Source organism: Oncorhynchus mykiss, chromosome 2, assembly GCF_057628025.1.
Source record: "Oncorhynchus mykiss isolate SJ-2025 chromosome 2, ASM5762802v1, whole genome shotgun sequence".
Lineage (NCBI taxonomy): Eukaryota > Metazoa > Chordata > Actinopteri > Salmoniformes > Salmonidae > Oncorhynchus > Oncorhynchus mykiss.
Genome location: NC_143023.1, coordinates 100,601,097 through 100,619,203, shown reverse-complemented (window position 1 = coordinate 100,619,203; position 18,107 = coordinate 100,601,097). Strand labels below are relative to the sequence as shown.

General features: G+C 44.5%; 1 protein-coding gene across 2 annotated transcripts in view; it reads left to right on the top strand.

Moving 5' to 3' along the window:
- Positions 1–1,963: 1,963 nt before the first annotated feature.
- gas2a (growth arrest specific 2a) overlaps positions 1,964–18,107 on the top strand; it is a 54,156-nt gene continuing 38,012 nt past the window's right edge. The window contains exon 1 of one of the 2 annotated variants that reach the window (XM_036961156.2): positions 1,964–2,559. The gene's annotated coding sequence lies outside the window, so the exon portion shown is untranslated. The remainder of the gene's footprint in view (positions 2,560–18,107) is intronic. The other variant, XR_016490249.1, reaches the window with a different exon arrangement.

Below are 18,107 nucleotides of genomic sequence, written 5' to 3'. Positions count from 1 at the left end.
GCAGAAGGACACTTTTGGAACCTTTTTCTCTAAGAGTGTATGTGAGTCCAATAAGAATGTAATGAATGACTGTAACTGTCTTGAACAACAATGGGTCCTGGAGAAGACTAGCCTACCTACATCAGGGCAGAAGGCACCTTTGTTTTCATTTAGTAACATTGCATAATTAAAAAAGAATTATAAACCAACTTTGGGAAAAGTTATAATCCCAATGAACATTCTGTAAAAGTACATCTGATGTCAATTAGGGACTATTAACTAGAGCCCTTTAGCTAGCTAGGTTGCACATAAAAACAATGTATCAAATATCAATCAATTATGGTATCAAAGGCTTTAAAAATGTACTAGAATGTAGCTTACCGGAGACAAATCGCCAGGCGTTCAACTGGGCTGATGGACTGCCGGTAGTTGGTATCCATCCGGGTGATCCTGGCTCCAACCATCTGGAGCAGGTGATCGAACTGGCTTCGGTCCAGACGAAAGTAACTTCGGAATTCCTCTCCAAGCAGTCGAAGCTCTTGAATGAGACTGTGGAACTCCCCTGCCTGCTTTCGGGACTTTAACCATCTCTGGACCTACACAGACCTGCGCTTTCGGCGGGGCTGGTCCCGGCCCAACAGCGCGATCAAGACCACCTTCCTCAACGTTGGTCTCATTGTTGAAAGAGCCTACTTTGCTCTCTTGACTATTTATTATTGCATTTCGCTCAAAAACTGCATTTTGGAGGGAAATTATACTATAGGCTCTCACAATTAATTTGTGGATGTCATCGAATAAATAATATACTTGGCAAATAAATTAATAAAAAATGTGAAGAAAATCAAACTTTTTATGTAATCCCACATTTTTACTGAATGTGTGCAAAAAAAAAAATCTACATTCATATTTTGCTACTTTCTGTCAAGTCTACACATACAATTTGATGAAAACGTTCGATAAATCGAACGTATGCACCACACAGAACGCACTGCAACGCATTGCTGAAGGCAAATGCAGCGTTACATTGGAAATGAATGTACTTCTGGTATATCGAAACGCAATGACACAGTCGGTGTATTCGAAGCGTAAGGACTAGGAACTGATGTACTGCGTTTCAAATGAATGGCACTCAAGACTTGATTTGATTTCAATGAGCTCAGTACAATGACTTGTGGCATCCTTCGATTTCGCTCCAACCGTTCTGAAACTAGAAGTTCAAACAGTTTGGGACCGAGGCGTTCTTATGAAATCCCACGAGCAGCAAGAGTTGACACTGCTACAGGTCAGAGAACGTGATATCCGTTGTATCCTTGAACAATTGTTCATAAGCTTTCGTTGGTTGCCTGTAGTTGTTTTTCCAAGATCTCCACGATGTTTGCGTGGAGGTGTTCGTACTGAGTCCATTGGATGCCTCTGTCCTGGGATTGTCCCATTACTCGGTCTGCATCAAGGCGAGTAGCTCCCTGGTCCTCTCCAAGTTCTTCAGAACAGCCTCCATGTGGCGCTATCTGCTCTTAGAATATCTGCACGTGAGGTTCCGGTGTCGTATTCACATTTTTGTCTTTGGAAATGTTAAAATGTTGTTTGAATTGATTTAAAAGTTTGTTTTTAAAAGTTTTGTGTTTTAACAACTTGTGTAACAATTTGTCATCGTTTTCTCTGCTTTCCCCCACAAATTGGGTTATAACTAGTTAACACAGCCACAAAGTCTTAAACCCCGCCCATTTCAAAAATATCTTCTTAAATTTTGCATTTAAATCTAACCTTAACCCCACTGCTAACCTTATGCATAACAAAAAAAAAACACATTTTTGTTTTAATGAATTGTTACGATTTAGTGTCAGACTTTGTGGTTGTGGTAATTAGTGGACACCCACAAGGTGCTATTCTGGAGTGCACTTTCGGCACTTTCGGTCACTTCAAAATAAAAGCTAATACGTTCAAAATAAAAGCTAATACGTTCAAAATAAAAGTTGTGTAAATCATACAACCTGCCCGATATAATAGAAAAGAACACATGTAATGTCCTTCGAGAATAAAATGATTTTCCCATGTGAGTTTTCACTTAAATTGTTATTACTGAATATATGTGTAGATTTGTAGACTGAACAAATCTATTCAAATCTAAATATAGTCCAATTTAAAATCGAGTTACTGTATTGTGTAACTTTCAGTGTATTGACTCGAGCAATTGCAATAATTAAAACTACACCAATGACTGGGCCAATTAATTCACTTCCACTTTAACATCGATCTAATTGCAATCTTGCGCACGAACGAGTTTCTCCGATGTCAGATTGGAGTCAGGAGTGCAGGGAGAGAGAGGAAGAACGCAGCGTAACATTCCCACCCAGTCCAGCATGACTGATCTTAAACTTCCCTTCTATCGGCGGTGCAGCAACGTCTTTGGTGCAGGTCTTTGAGAGACAGATATATTTAGCATTGCCCGATCTTACCCACTGTTTTCAGCGACAGACCGTAGGGTAGGCTAGAAAAGCATGAATATAGAACGCACTGAGGAGCAAAGAGACGGCACGAGAGGACGGTAACGGTCCGGATAGAAGAGTTGCTTTGAAGAGGGTGAGTGGAAGACTAATAGGACTGTTGATTCAATTGCATGCCTCTGATTGATGCTCTAGTATACCGTTTTTTTTTGTGTGTGTTATTTTTTTATACATGCATTTACGATTCATCCCCAAATAAATTATCATATTTGCTGTAAACTTGTTAAATATTTAGAATAATAATAGTTAGAATAAACGATACTTACCGTGTCAAAATGCGTAAACAAATCAAACAACTCAATATGCAAATATTTAGGCAGATTACTCAAAATATCCCTTCAGAGTAGTTGACTAGAATCCTTGTCTTTGTATTTTTTAAACAAAAGACCCATTAACTTTTCTCTGCCAACAAACTGCCTGTGTGTGGAGTCAGTTAGTCAGTCTACTTGTTTTGCAGAAGAACCCATAACTCAGCTGCTGCCCAACTTGTTTTAATGGAGCTCATATGAATAACTTCAAACGTGTTATTTTATCAAGCAGAAGAGCTATGTTGTTTTCTTATCTAACTGTAAGTTTTCATCAAATGTCAGACATTTCATATTTTCTGTGTGTGTGAGCGTGCGTGCGTGAGATTGTGTGTGCGTGTGTGTGTGAGCGTGCGTGCGTTTGTGTGTGTTTCAATGCCATTTTAAAATGGCTGAACTAGATGTGTAGTTGTTGTGGTTGGTTCCTTTTATGAGTGGCAGGAATAGAAACTGTAAACGAGGAGACCACTTTGAAAATATATTACAGTTGTAAAAATGAAAATGCATAATGACATTAACACATGCACTGACATAAAAGAGACAAAAACACTTTAAATGCATTTCCAGAAGCACACAAACCCTTTCCAGGAGCACACAAACCCTTTCCAGAAGCACACAAACCCTTTCCAGGAGCACACAAACCACTTCCAGAAGCACACAAACCATTTCCAGAAGCACACAAACCCTTTCCAGGAGCACACAAACCATTTCCAGGAGCACACAAACCATTTCCAGGAGCACACAAACCCTTTCCAGGAGCACACAAACCATTTCCAGAAGCACACAAACCCTTTCCAGGAGCACACAAACCCTTTCCAGGAGCACACAAACCATTTCCAGGAGCACACAAACCCTTTCCAGACGCTCACAAACCATTTTCGGACGCTCCTTTTTGCTAGCGTGAACTAAGCTGGCAGACTTCAATAAGAAAGGCACTGTGTTAAAAGAAGCTAAATCTGCTTGTCATTTCTGTATTTATATATGCCTAAAATAGGTATTCCTTTTATCGATTGAAAACAAAACCAAATGTTTTGTCATAGTTTATACAATTATAATTTTTAAAGGAATAATATAATATGTTTATTCAGTCATTTAGACTGTGTTTTACCCATAGACTGAATGAATATAACTGAATAGACTGAATGAATATATAGACTGAATGAATAGACTGAATGAATATAACGGTATTATCCATAGACTGAATGAATATAACGGTATTACCCATAGACTGAATGAATATAACGGTATTATCCATAGACTGAATGAATATAACGGTATTACCCATAGACTGAATGAATATAACGGTATTACCCATAGACTGAATGAATATAACGGTATTACCCATAGACTGAATGAATATACTGGTATTACCCATAGACTGAATGAATATACTGGTATTACCCATAGACTGAATGAATATACTGGTATTATCCATAGACTGAATGAATATAATGGTATTATCCATAGACTGAATGAATATACTGGTATTATCCATAGACTGAATGAATATACTGGTATTACCCATAGACTGAATGAATATAATGGTATTATCCATAGACTGAATGAATATACTGGTATTATCCATAGACTGAATGAATATACTGGTATTACCCATAGACTGAATGAATATAATGTGTACATTAACACTCATCTTTTTCCAGCCCAGGAAAGGAACACCCAGAAACAGTATTTCTTTATTTTACTAGGCAAGTCAGTTAAGAACAAATTCTTATTTTTAATGACAGCCTGGGAACAGTGGGTTAACTACCTGTTCAGGGGCAGAACAACAGATTTGTACCTTGTCAGTTCAGGGATTTGAACTTGCAACCTTCCGGTTACTAGTCCAACGCTCTAACCACTAGGCTACCCTGCCGCCCCATTTGGTTTCCCAATAATCCTATATGAGCACATTACTGGATCAACACTGCTGTATTATGAGATGCCTAACTTGTGCCATGATGCAATTTCTACGGCTGACGCCGTATGCAACTTCTTGGCAGAGGACTGTATACATTTCATTCACACACACACACAAAAACACACACACACTCAATGGTATCATGAAGTGAACAACATTCTTGGAATGTGCAGAAACATATTTCACTGTTTTCATGTTTATGAATTTTCTATACAGGCAATGTCAGAACACTGTACAGTACTACATTCAATTATAACATTATGATGACATGTTGATATAGTAATGCTTAATAATAATGAAATCCAGTAGGGTGTGAGTCAGTGTTTGTCTAGAGCAGAATACCCAGCCTGGTCTCATAGACTAGACGTAACGTAGTAAACGTAAATCCGAGGACACTCCAATTAGTATGATATGTTACATTTGGTATTGTTACATAAAACAGAAGGTAGAGAGAGAGAGATTAGAGAGAGATTACAGACAGTGGTTAGAGTGATTGGAGAGAGAGAGATTAGAGAAAAAGGGCTGAGAGGTTAGAGAGAGAGAGAGAGGTCAGAGAGATTTGAGATTGGATAAAGAGGTTAGAGAGATTAGAGATATTGGATAAAGAGGTTAGAGAGATTAGAGATATTGGATAAAGAGGTTAGAGAGAATAGAAATTGAGAGGTTAGAGAGATTGGAGAGAGAGGTTAGAGAGATTTGGAGAGAGAGGTTAGAGAGAGAGAGAAAGGGCTGAGATATTTGAGATTGGATAGAGAGATTTGAGATTGGATAGAGAGGTTAGATAGCTTGGAGAGATTGGATGAAGAGGTTAGAGAGATTGGTTAGAGAGATTGGATAGAGGTTAGAGAGGTAAGAGAGATTGGATAGAGAGGTAAAATAGATTGGATCGAGAGGTTAGAGAGATTGGAGAGAGGTTAGAGAGAGAAATTAGAGATATTGGATAAAGAGTTTGGAGAGATTGGATAGAGAGGTTAGAGAGAATAGACATTGAGAGGTTAGAGAGGTTAGAGAGAGAGAGAAAGGGCTGAGAGATTTGAGATTGGATAGAGAGATTTGAGACTGGATAGAGATTTGAGATTGGATAGAGAGATTTGAGACTGGATAGAGATTTGAGATTGGATAGGTGGAGAGGTTAGATAGCTTGGAGAGATTGGATGAAGAGGTTAGAGAGATTGGTTAGAGAGATTGGATAGAGGTTAGAGAGGTAAGAGAGATTGGATAGAGGTTAGAGAGATTGGATAGAGAGGTAAAAGAGATTGGATAGAGAGGTAAAAGAGATTGGATATAGAGGTTAGAGAGATTGGAGAGAGGTTAGAGAGAGAAATTAGAGAGACAGAGATTAGAGAGAGGATAAAGTGAGCTATTAGAGAGATATTACAGAGAGGTTAGAGAGAGAAAGATTAGAGAGAGTTTAGAGATTAAAGAGATAGTTTAGAGAGACAGAGAGAGGCTAGAGAGACGGAGAGAGGCTAGAGAGACGGAGAGAGGCTAGAGAGACAGAGAGGTTAGAGAGATTAAAGAGAGAGAGAGAGACAGACAGACAGACAGACAGACGAGAGAGAGAGGCTTATTTTCTTTTCGTGTAAATGTTGTATTTGGTGATGCTACTGGCAAACCTGTTATTTGGTGGAATGTGATTGCCAGTGGGCCAGACCAGGGCATGGTTGTGACCCTATCTTACCTTACAAGGCTACTTCCGACCATTATACGACAGATGCCGGGAGCTGACGCAGTTGTAGTCAATGTGGGGTCAAATGACAGCAGGAGGGCTAGTTCGGAACTTCTGAAATTAGATTTTAAAAAACTGATTCTAGCACTGAAAGATTCCAAAAAGCGGCCAATTTTTTTCAGGTCCGGTACCATCGTCTAGCCGCGGCTGTGAAAGATTTAGCAGGCTATTGACATTACACACCTGGCTAAAATATTACTGTAGCTCTGTTGGAATCACTTTTATAGATAACTTTGACACCTTCTGGAAACAGAAGATACTCTACAGGAATAACGGAGTCCATCCAAATGATCTTGGCTCCTGGAACTCTGTCCACGCATTTCAAGTATGCTTTGAAACAATGATTTATCAATGACCCAAGCCCACCTCAGCTAATCCCTACCACTGTGTCACTGAGTTGTCATAATGCTTCAGCAAATGTACATTATACCAGGGGGCGTTGGCAGACACAATGTAAGTAACTTAATTTTATTTTACCTGCCCTGAAAGCCTCTGTCGAGCCTACAGCTATGAACCAGAGTTATAGTGTTAGCACTGAGGCAGTGTGCCTCAGTAGGACGTCCACTGTGTACAGCTCACCGTGCACTAGCAGCTCCAATATAAATAACATGAGCATGTCTACTTATGATAAGATCTCCAGTAAAGCAATAAAAACAATCAAGCATCCCAGAAAAGTAATAGATCCATAATAAACCCCAGGAAGAGTAGCTGCTGCCTTGGCAGGAACTAATGGGGATCCATAATAAACCCCAGGAAGAGTAGCTGCTGCCTTGGCAGGAACTAATGGGGATCCATAATAAACCCCAGGAAGAATAGCTGCTGCCTTGACAGGAACTAATGGGGATCCATAATAAACCCCAGGAAGAGTAGCTGCTGCCTTGACAGGAACTAATGGGGATCCATAATAAACCCCAGGAAGAGTAGCTGCTGCCTTGACAGGAACTAATGGGGATCCATAATAAACCCCAGGAAGAGTAGCTGCTGCCTTGACAGGAACTAATGGGGATCCATAATAAACCCCAGGAAGAATAGCTGCTGCCTTGACAGGAACTAATGGGGATCCATAATAAACCCCAGGAAGAATAGCTGCTGCCTTGACAGGAACTAATGGGGATCCATAATAAATACACATCTCTGGTTGAGAGAGAGGTCAGGCCACAGCACAGTGAAGGGCAGCGAGGGAGAGAGATAATTGCTTGTGTTTTCATTGAGTGACTCAGCAGCATTCCGTGATTCCTTATGAGACCCTGTCTGTCCTCGTCCCATCTGGAGCCAACTGCGTTATGCTATGTTGTTATGTCTACGCTTATCCAGGGTCACCTAAAGGTCTCTGCGAGAACTATTGGGAGAACGTTCTTTAATTTGAATAACTTAACTATATTTTCACACATACCATATGTGGTAAACCACGAGCCAGAAACCACGAGCCAGCAACCACGAGCCAGAAACCACGAGCCAGCAACCACGAGCCAGAAACCACGAGCCAGAAACCACGGGCCAGAAACCACGGGCCAGAAACCACGAGCCAGCAACCACGAGCCAGAAACCACGAGCCAGCAACCACGAGCCAGCAACCACGAGCCAGCAACCACGAGCCAGAAACCACGAGCCAGAGACCACGAGCCAGCGACCACGAGCCAGAGACCACGAGCCAGCGACCACGGGCCAGCGACCACGAGCCAGAAACCACGAGCCAGCAACCACGAGCCAGAAACCACGAGCCAGCAACCACGAGCCAGCAACCACGGGCCAGCAACCACGAGCCAGAAACCACGAGCCAGAAACCACGAGCCAGCAACCACGGGCCAGAAACCACGAGCCAGAACAGCTGCAATGCACCATCAGATCCGGTGACTGAAACGGCCAATGACATATGGTTAACATCGTTTTCATGCTCATCAAACCATTCATCGACCGCTCATGCCCTGTGGATGGGAGCCTTGTCATCCTATGGGGGCTTAGCCATGGTAGCCAAAATAATGGACTGACCATTTCTTTTTTAAAATTTTTATACATGACCCATAGAGACAGATAGAGAACTCATCTTTGTATATGTGCCATTATAGTGTATGTGACAGCATGGGCAACGCCATTGGGACTATCTCCATTCTAAAGTGATATTTGTTCTTCTTCTAATTCTTCATGGGCTGATTTTTCTCCAAGCTCATAGGAATTCCCACCCAGTTGACCACTCAATGGCAATGTCCATGCTAAAAAGGGTTAAATCCATGACGAGTCCTCTATCTATCTCTATGATGACACTCTGATGTTAATTGCTTAATTTATTCAGGAACCACACCTTTCAATATACTTTGTATCCCTAATTTATTTGTGTTTCCATTATTTTAACAGTTACCTGTATGTTTACTTTGAAGATCTTAGTTCAATTTACATGCTCAACAAGCATGTAAAGATGTGCATTTCATTGGATGGTACAGGAGGCCCTGTTCTTCAGTGGAATGTATTCTAATGAGCCATGACCAACTCTTGAGCTAAAATATGCATAGTTGTCATGTGAGACCAGAGCCTTGTTCTCTCTCCCGGCAGGTAGCCTAGTGGTTAGAGTGTTGACCTAGTAACCCAAAGGTTACAAGTTCAAATCCCTGAGCTGACAAGGTAAAAAATCTGTTGTTCTGCCCCCTGAACAAGGCAGTTAACCTGCTGTCTTTGAAAATAAGAATTTGTTTTTAACTGACTTGCCTAGTTAAATAAAGGTAAAATAAAAAATGCTCAAATCAGTTTAGTTTTTCAAATCCATTTTGGAATATTGACTGTTCAAACAGCCAGTTACAAGTGAGCAGATCAGATGTGTGTTCAGACAGCAGTCATTTGCTGACATGGCTACACTAGTTGTCGTAGTAATAACTGGTGTGTGCCCAGTGGTGAAGGCTGATTGGTAGTGGTCACTCAGAAGTTATGTAGCAAGCTAGAACCCTAGAGCCCCACATTGGAGGTGTCATGATACGCATAAAACCTTGCTGTCAAACAGGGAAATGGTTTTATTCATTTTTCCCATAGTGGATTTTAGAAAGACTTCAAATAAGGGCTGTGTTTCCTGTAGGCTTACCGTGGCGAGACGTTTTGATTACCTTGTAAATCTCTCTCGGACAAGGTGACTTTTATCAAAGCCCTTAATTTAAACGATTGGAACCATTTCCCTGTTTGACTGCTAGGTTTTATGGGTATTATGACTCATACTGTGGTACTCTATGCCTCGCCATGGATGTTTCCCAGTTACTTTGAATGTTCAAAATCATAGTGTAAGAACACTTTCAAAACAAGTCCTTTTTGGCTAGCTAGCTAGGTAGCCACAGCAGTCAGCTAGCTAGGTAGCCACAGCAGTCAGCTAGCTAGGTAGCCACAGCAGTCAACTAGCTAGATGGCCACGGCAGTCAGCTAGCTAGGTAGCCACGGTAGTCAACTAACTAGGTAGCCACGGCAGTCAACTAACTAGGTAGCCACGGCAGTCAACTAGCTAGGTAGCCACGGCAGTCAGCTAGCTAGGTAGCCACGGCAGTCAGCTAGCTAGGTAGCCATGGCAGTCAGCTAGCTAGGTAGCCACGGCAGTCAGCTAGCTAGGTAGCCACGGCAGTCAGCTAGCTAGGTAGCCACGGCAGTCAGCTAGCTAGGTAGCCACGGCAGTCAACTAGCTAGGTAGCCACGGCAGTCAGCTAGCTAGGTAGCCACGGCAGTCAGCTAGCTAGGTAGCCACAGCAGCCAGCTAGCTAGGTAGCCACGGCAATCAGCTAGCTACGTAGCCACGGCAGTCAGCTAGCTACGTAGCCACGGCAGTCAGCTAGCTAGGTAGCCACGGCAGTCAGCTAGCTAGGTAGCCACGGCAGTCAGCTAGCTAGGTAGCGGTGTAGCTTTCTAGCATATTCACTTAGCTAAACAATGAACAAGCTAGTTAGCTACCACATGTTCTTGTCAGACTGTCAACAGAGTAACTAGCGAACAACAAGATATGCCAAATAACAGTCTAGAAACCTTTTGAGGGCAAATAAATTCTAATTTGGACAATTCAGACACAAGTAGCATGGCCAGGAATCAGATTTGAGGCACTTCAAACTGCCAATGTGAACAAGGTGGATTGTGTTTGGCCGGTGGGCCAGGGCATGGTTGGAGCCAGAGCAAGGAGCGTGGTTGTAGCCAGAGCAAGGGGCGTGGTTGTAGCCAGAGCAAGGGGCGTGGTTGTAGCCAGAGCAAGGGGCGTGGTTGTAGCCAGAGCAAGGGGCGTGGTTGTAGCCAGAGCAAGGGGCGTGGTTGTAGCCAGAGCAAGGGGCGTGGTTGTAGCCAGAGCAAGGGGCGTGGTTGTAGCCAGAGCAAGGGGCGTGGTTGTAGCCAGAGCAAGGGGCGTGGTTGTAGCCAGGGCAAGGGGCGTGGTTGTAGCCAGGGCAAGGGGCGTGGTTGTAGCCAGGGCAAGGGGCGTGGTTGTAGCCAGGGCAAGGGGCGTGGTTGTAGCCAGGGCAAGGGGCGTGGTTGTAGCCAGGGCAAGGGGCATGGTTGTAGCCAGGGCAAGGGGCATGGTTGTAGCCAGGGCAAGGGGCATGGTTGTAGCCAGGGCAAGGGGCATGGTTGTGTAACTTTCTCCTACAGCAGATAGAGATCAAGGCCACAGTACAGTGAGAGGCCTGGGAAAGGGCAGCCGGGAGAGACGAGAGCTCTATGGGAGGACAGTAACAAGGACCATGACCTGGGAACGGGCAGCCTGGAGAGAGGACATAGCTCTATGGGAGGACAGAGCTCTATGGGAGGACTGTTACAAGGACCATGACCTGGGAACGGGCAGCCGGGAGAGAGGACAGAGCTCTATGGGAGGACAGAGCTCTATGGGAGGACAGAGCTCTATGGGAGGACAGAGCTCTATGGGAGGACTGTAACAAGGACCATGACCTGGGAACGGGCAGCCGGGAGAGAGGACAGAGCTCTATGGGAGGACAGAGCTCTATGGGAGGACAGTAACAAGAACCATGATCTGGGAAAGGAAAAAGCAACAGGACAGAGCTCTATGGGAGGACAGTAACAATGATAACAGTGGTTAGTTGGTCTTCGCTCTGCTCTGTTTGTCATGGCTGTCCCACAGTAGACATGGGAATGTTGCACATGTGTGTCACTGCTGCGATGTGTGTGCAGCTGTTGTTTTTAGGGAGATAGGCTTTGCCATCAAGGCCCAGTGTATCCAGTGTTCACCACTATAGTGGGACAGGAAGTGTGTGTGTCCCTGTTCCAGGTGTTCAGCGCCATGGTGTGACAGGAAGTGTGTGTGTGTGTCCCTGTTCCATGTGTTCAGCGCCATGGTGTGACAGGAAGTGTGTGTGTGTGTGTCCCTGTTCCATGTGTTCAGCGCCATGGTGTGACAGGAAGTGTGTGTGTGTGTCCCTGTTCCAGGTGTTCAGTGCCATGGTGTGACAGGAAGTGTGTGTGTGTGTCCCTGTTCCAGGTGTTCAGCGCCATGGTGTGACAGGAAGTGTGTGTGTGTGTCCCTGTTCCATGTGTTCAGCGCCATGGTGTGACAGGAAGTGTGTGTGTGTGTGTCCCTGTTCCAGGTGTTCAGTGCCATGGTGTGACAGGAAGTGTGTGTGTGTCCCTGTTCCAGGTGTTCAGCACCATGGTGTGACAGGAAGTGTGTTTGTGTGTGTCAGTATGTGGGTCATGGCTAGAGGTTAGAGGTCAGAGGTCGAGGTCAAAAGCCATGGTCCTCCACAACAAGGGACCCTTACAATGCTAACCTCCATGTTCTTCAGGCTACTCTATAGGCCCTATATATCTCCCTTTACGTTAGACTTCCACCACTCGTCGTGACACTTCGCATTGAAAGCGGAATGAGGAAGAACTCGGTTTGTTGTTCTGGAAAGTTGTGAAAGTCTCTGAAAAAGTGTTCTTTTGGAGAAAAAAATGTGTTACTATCTAGCTACCTTTTGAGTTTGGATTCTGTGACACTGTTGGCATCCATTGCCGGGACTGCTGCTATCTATCCAGGGATCCTACCAACCAAGGGTCTGATGAGCTGCTTCGCGTAGCAGCTAGCCTAGCTGCCACTGTTAGCTGTGTATCAAGCTAGATGCTATTTCTCTGTAAACAAATGGACAACAGACTTTCAGCATGAAGGGCACTCAACATGTACTACACTGACAAATGACTGATGATTGGTTGAAAGAAATTGATAATAAGAAGATTGTGGGAGCTGTACTGTTAGATTTCAGTGCGGCCTTTGATATTACTGACCATAAGCTGTTGTTGGGAAAACATATTTTATGGCTTTTCAACATCTGCCATATCGTGGATTCAGAGCTATCTATCTAATAGAACAGAGGGGGTTTCTTTAATGGAAGCTTCTCTAATGTCAAACAAGGGTGTGGTGTACCACAGGGCAGCTCTCTAGGCCCCCTGCCACTGGCATTAAACAAAGCCTGTGTGTCCATGTATAAGCAACCACAGCTAATGAAGTCACAAACCCTTAACAAGGAGTTGTAGTCAGTTTTGGAATGGGTGGTCAGTAATAAACTGGTCCTTGAACATCTCTGAAACTAAGAGCGTTTGTATTTGGTACAAATCATTGCCTAAATTCTTGACCTCAGCTGAATCTGGTAATGAATGGTGTGGCTGTTGAACAAGTTGAGGAGATTAAATTACTTGGCGTTGCCTTAGATTGTAAACTGTCATGGTGAAAACATAGATTCCATGGTTGTAAAGATGGGGAGAGGTCTGTCCCTATTAAAGAGATGCTCTGCTTTTTTTGACACCACACTCCAAAAAGCAAGTCCTGCAGGCTCTAGTTTTGTCTTATCTTATTTATTGTCCAGACATGTGGTTAAGTGCTGCAAAGAAAGACCTAGTTGGGCTCCAGCTGGGCCAGAACAGAGCGGTACGCCTTGCTCTTCATTGTAGTTAGAGAGCTAATATTAATACTATGCATGCCAGTCTCTCTTGACTGAGAGTTGAGGAGAGACTGACTGCATCTCTTCTTATTTTTTTATAAGAAACATTAACGTGCTGGAAATTCCAAATTGTTTGCATAGTCAACTTACACACACAGCTCTGACACACACACACACTTACCCCACGAGACGTGCCACCTGGGGTCTTTTCACAGTCCCCAAATCCAGAACAAATTCAAGAAAACGTACAGTATTATATAGAGAGCCCTTATTGCATGGAACTCCCTTCCATCTCATATTGTTCAAATAAACAGCAAACCTGTTTTTTTTTAAAAAAAACAACAGATTAAGCAACACCTCACGGCACAACGCCTCTCCCCTGTTGAACCTGGATACTCTGCTTCTATGTTTTGACATGTAGGCTGTATGTGCCATTAGATAATGTATGTAGTTCTGTCCTTCAGAGGTTCTTGTCTGTTAATGTTCTGTATTATGTCATGTTTCATGTTTTGTACGGACCCCAGTGTAACGATGCACGCTGAGAGTCGGGAAGCAAGTTCAGGGAGTGAATACATTTTTAATAAATAAATGAAACAAACACGTAACACAAACACCGCACGGACATGAAACAGAAACAATGGCGACTGAGGAAGAAACCAAAGGGGAGTGATATATATAGGGCAGGTAATCAAGGATGTGATGGAGTCCAGGTGAGTGTCATCATGCGCTAATGCGCGTAACGATGGCGACAGGTGTGCGCCTTAAACGAGCAGTCTGGTGACCTAGAGGCCAGAGAGGGAAGCACACGTGACAGCCAGGAAGAGTATCTGCTACTTTCGCAAAAGCTAATGGGGATCCTAATAAAATACCAAATACCTTTTTACAAGATGTGTGTTGAAAGATTTAGTTCACATACTGTAGATTCGTCAAATAATGAAAAGATTGTAATTGAATATGACTTGGACCATGTGTTTTGCGCTGTGAACCCTCATGCTAAAACACTAGCCTACGTGAGAGTGGTCTCTTTCCACAGCCAAGCCTTTAGTCTTGTCGTTGTGAGGCACTCTTCATACTGAATGTGTCACGTCTTTAGAGCGTTGGGCCAGTAACCGGAAGGTCGCTGGATCGAATGCCTGAGTTGACGAGGTAAACAAATCTGTTGTTCTGCCCCCTGAGCAAGGCAGTTAACCCACTGTTCCCCGGGCCCTGAACAAGGCAGTTAACCCACTGTTCCCCAGGCCCTGAACAAGGCAGTTAACCCACTGTTCCCCAGGCCCTGAACATGGCAGTTAACCCACTGTTCCCCGGGCCCTGAACAAGGCAGTTAACCCACTGTTCCCCGGGCCCTGAACAAGGCAGTTAACCCACTGTTCCCCGGGCCCTGAACAAGGCAGTTAACCCACTGTTCCCCAGGCCCTGAACAAGGCAGTTAACCCACTGTTCCCCGGGCCCTGAACAAGGCAGTTAACCCACTGTTCCCCGGGCCCTGAACAAGCCAGTTAACCCACTGTTCCCCGGGGTGCCGGAGACATGGATGTCGATTAAGGCAGCCCCCCCCCCAGTTGAAGACATGCAGTTGTACAACTGACTAGGTATCCCCCCTTTTCCCCTTTAGGCGACCGTCATACTGTATTGTGATGGTAGCGGCTTCACATCCTTTCTTGTTCAAGGCCTTCTGGCACTTTGTATTAGACCATCCTGCTGTCTGGTTGAACTATAGTACTGCTGTCTAGTTGAACTATAGTACTGCTGTCTGGTTGAACTATAGTACTGCTGTCTGGTTGAACTATAGTACTGCTGTCTGGTTGAACTATAGTACTGCTGTCTGGTTGAACTATAGTACTGCTGTCTAGTTGAACTATAGTACTGCTGTCTGGTTGAACCATAGTACTGCTGTCTGGTTGAACTATAGTACTGCTGTCTGGTTGAACTATAGTACTGCTGTCTGGTTGAACCATAGTACTGCTGCCTGGTTGAACTATAGTACTGCTGCCTGGTTGAACTATAGTACTGCTGTCTGGTTGAACTATAGTACTGCTGTCTGGTTGAACTATAGTACTGCTGTCTGGTTGAACTATAGTACTGCTGTCTGGTTGAACTATAGTACTGCTGTCTGGTTGAACTATAGTACTGCTGTCTGGTTGAACTATAGTACTGCTGTCTGGTTGAACTATAGTACTGCTGTCTGGTTGAACTATAGTACTGCTGTCTGGTTGAACTATAGTACTGCTGTCTGGTTGAACCATAGTACTGCTGTCTGGTTGAACTATAGTACTGCTGTCTGGTTGAACCAACTATAGTACTGCTGTCTGGTTGAACCATAGTACCGCTGTCTGGTTGAACTATAGTACTGCTGTCTGGTTGAACCATAGTACTGCTGTCTGGTTGAACCATAGTACTGCTGTCTGGTTGAACTATAGTACTGCTGTCTGGTTGAACCATAGTACTGCTGTCTGGTTGAACCAACTATAGTACTGCTGTCTGGTTGAACCAACTATAGTACTGCTGTCTGGTTGAACCAACTATAGTACTGCTGTCTGGTTGAACTATAGTACTGCTGTCTGGTTGAACTATAGTACTGCTGTCTGGTTGAACTATAGTACTGCTGTCTGGTTGAACTATAGTACTGCTCTCTGGTTGAACCAACTATAGTACTGCTGTCTGGTTGAACCAACTATAGTACTGCTGTCTGGTTGAACCAACTATAGTACTGCTGTCTGGTTGAACCAACTATAGTACTGCTGTCTGGTTGAACCAACTATAGTACTGCTGTCTGGTTGAACCAACTATAGTACTGCTGTCTGGTTGAACCAACTATAGTACTGCTGTCTGGTTGAACCAACTATAGTACTGCTGTCTGGTTGAACCAACTATAGTACTGCTGTCTGGTTGAACCATAGTACTGCTGTCTGGTTGAACCATAGTACTGCTGTCTGGTTGAACTATAGTACTGCTGTCTGGTTGCTTGCCATGCCAGGGCGATGTGCTGTCTCTAGGTCACGATGAGCAAACAGCCTAAGCAGGAAACTACCAGGACAGGACAGAAGGACAGCAGGTAGACTAGATCAGACCAGCAGCCAGGTTCAAGCCCCGAGCCTGGCAGCCCTTGTGCCTGGGGGTATTCGGGGCGGGGGGGGAGAGAAAGCAGAAGACTAATCTGTATCATGAGCCATTCTAACGGGCTGTATCATGAGCCATTCTAACGGGCTGTATCATGAGCCACTCTAACGGGCTGTATCATGAGCCATTCTAACGGGCTGTATCATGAGCCATTCTAACGGGCTGTATCATGAGCCACTCTACTGGGCTGTATCATGAGCCACTCTACTGGGCTGTATCATGAGCCATTCTAACGGACTGTATCATGAGCCACTCTACTGGGCTGTATCATGAGCCACTCTACTGGGCTGTATCATGAGCCATTCTAATGGGCTGTATCATGAGCCATTCTAACGGGCTGTATCATGAGCCATTCTAACGGGCTGTATCATGAGCCACTCTAACGGGCTGTATCATGAGCCACTCTAACGGGCTGTATCATGAGCCACTCTAACGGGCTGTATCATGAGCCACTCTAACGGGTTGTATCATGAGCCACTCTACTGGGCTGTATCATGAGCCACTCTACTGGGCTGTATCATGAGCCACTCTACTGGGCTGTATCATGAGCCAATCTAACGGGCTGTATCACGAGCCACTCTAACGGGCTGTATCATGAGCTATTCTAACGGGCTGTATCATGAGCCATTCTAACGGGCTGTATCTTGAGCCATTCTACTGGGCTGTATCATGAGCCATTATACTGGGCTGTATCATGAGCCATTCTAATGGGCTGTATCATGAGCCATTCTAACGGGCTGTATCATGAGCCACTCTACTGGGCTGTATCATGAGCCACTCTACTGGGCTGTATCATGAGCCACTCTAACGGGCTGTATCATGAGCCACTCTACTGGGCTGTATCATGAGCGACTCTACTGGGCTGTATCATGAGCCACTCTACTGGGCTGTATCATGAGCCACTCTAACGGGCTGTATCACGAGCCACTCTAACGGGCTGTATCATGAGCCACTCTAATGGGCTGTATCATGAGCTATTCTAACGGGCTGTATCATGAGCCACTCTAATGGGCTGTATCATGAGCCATTCTAACGGGCTGTATCTTGAGCCATTCTACTGGGCTGTATCATGAGCCATTCTACTGGGCTGTATCATGAGCCATTCTAACGGGCTGTATCATGAGCCACTCTAACGGGCTGTATCATGAGCCATGCTAACGGGCTGTATCATGAGCCCCTCTAATGGGCTGTATCATGAGCCATTCTAACGGGCTGTATCATGAGCCACTCTAATGGGCTGTATCATGAGCCACTCTAATGGGCTGTATCATGAGCCATTCTAACGGGCTGTATCTTGAGCCATTCTACTGGGCTGTATCATGAGCCATTCTACTGGGCTGTATCATGAGCCATTCTAACGGGCTGTATCATGAGCCACTCTAACGGGCTGTATCATGAGCCATGCTAACGGGCTGTATCATGAGCCCCTCTAATGGGCTGTATCATGAGCCATTCTAACGGGCTGTATCATGAGCCACTCTAATGGGCTGTATCATGAGCCACTCTAATGGGCTGTATCATGAGCCACTCTAACGGGCTGTATCATTGAGAAAAGTCAAGAAGTCTGTCTGTGTTTTAAGTCATGTGTGGAGCATGTCTTTAACCTATGTGGTAATGGGAACAGTCGACAGCATCCTTGTGATGTCACTATCCTGTGCTTAGCGAATGGTCAAT